Source organism: Macrotis lagotis, chromosome 6, assembly GCF_037893015.1.
Source record: "Macrotis lagotis isolate mMagLag1 chromosome 6, bilby.v1.9.chrom.fasta, whole genome shotgun sequence".
NCBI classification, from domain to species: domain Eukaryota; kingdom Metazoa; phylum Chordata; class Mammalia; order Peramelemorphia; family Peramelidae; genus Macrotis; species Macrotis lagotis.
This window is the reverse complement of record NC_133663.1, coordinates 190,732,346-190,733,864: the sequence shown is the minus strand read 5'-3', so window position 1 is coordinate 190,733,864 and position 1,519 is coordinate 190,732,346. Positions and strand designations below refer to the sequence as shown.

The window sequence follows — 1,519 nt, the reverse complement described above, 5'->3', positions numbered from 1 at the left end:
GCATATATCCAAATTTAAAATGGAATGAAAAATATTTTAATGCCACTGTAGTAACATAGCAGAGTGATGGATTTGTGTCACATTTTCACTTAAATTTCACCCACTTTGAAAAAATGGTTACAAGTACACACAAAATAGAAAACAAATCTTGTCTTTTAATAATACATTTTAAATACGATATCCACTTTAAACCATACCAAAAGACTTAAATACAATATGAATGTATTCCCATATTCTTTTATTAGGGTGGCACAAAAAAAGGGGTTAATCCATTTGGATCTTCTGATTTGTCATTCTATAAATAATGCTATCGTATCCAGGATCCATGTTCCACAGGCCATGGGAGATAATGATCACAGCTAAGGCTAAGCCCAGCATTATCCAAAGAACTATGTTGAAGAACACTGTGTAATTTACATCGTATGTATGTGCAAAATTGTATGGATTTTCTTGGTCATTATTCTGTTTTGCCTGAAGAATAAAACGAGTCTTTCTCACAAGGGGGGAGTCAAATGACTTTACAGTTACTACTTCCACTACTGCATTCCCATCATAAAGGCCATACATTTCATCTGCAAACTTTTGTAGAGTCAGTAAGGATCTGTGAAGCCTCTTTGAACTGCTGAGAATCTTCTTCATAGCATTTTCCAATTTCATCTAAGCCTGCCAGCTCCAGAGAATACAGGTCAGGAGAATGATCTTTGGCTAGATGCTTGTGTCAGGACAACAAATTCGCAATATCATGTAGAACTTGTAACTCAGAAAGAAATAGCAAATCAACATCATTGTTCCTGCTCAGAGAGTTAAGGGGCAGAAAACTAAGAATGTAGTCATCCTGGAATAGGCGATTGCACAGATGTCAAAGAGTAACTGAAAGGTCTTCCAATACAGCATTTGCTTTCCCCACCATATACACTCTTTCCTCACTAGGAGCCAACTGTAAAACCACAGGTGTTTCCTCAGAAAAAAATGTATGGATAGAATTTGCAACACTGTCAAGACTGAAAGGAACTGCATTCTTAAGTGGATATGAAACAACACCATTCTTAAGTAAACCCAAACTCTCTACTTCCTTCACTGTCACCAAAATGGTAGCTCGACCACGATGGAATAAGTTGCCCACAGCAAGTCCAGGCCATAAAAGATCTTCTTCCACAGAAAAGCCCATGGATAATGCAGCCACATCTGGAATTCGATCTCCTGGTATTGTCCATTTTCCATCTCAGAAAACAACAGATTCTGATGATCTTAACACACTAAACTCATTCCCCAATACACCGAGAAGGAGCAAAGCCAGAAGGGCAAGCGTAGCCATGGTTGAGAGCCAGCGGCGGCAGCCCCAGAGCCAGCAATCCTTGCAGCTGCTGACAATGTATTTCTCAATGGTGTTTCTCTTTTTTCTCTGTTTACTCATTTCCCCAACCTTTCCTGGTCTTGGGGTGCTTCCTGAGCTGTTGAGTATTATTGGGACACCCCCTCCACAAGGATTTCATCGTGTGAAGCTCCATCTTCCCTCCTG

General features: G+C 39.7%; 1 pseudogene; it reads right to left on the bottom strand.

Moving 5' to 3' along the window:
* Window positions 1-264: 264 nt before the first annotated feature.
* On the bottom strand, window positions 265-1,315 carry LOC141491952 (renin receptor pseudogene; annotated as a pseudogene).
* Between the last annotated feature and the right edge of the window lie 204 nt (window positions 1,316-1,519).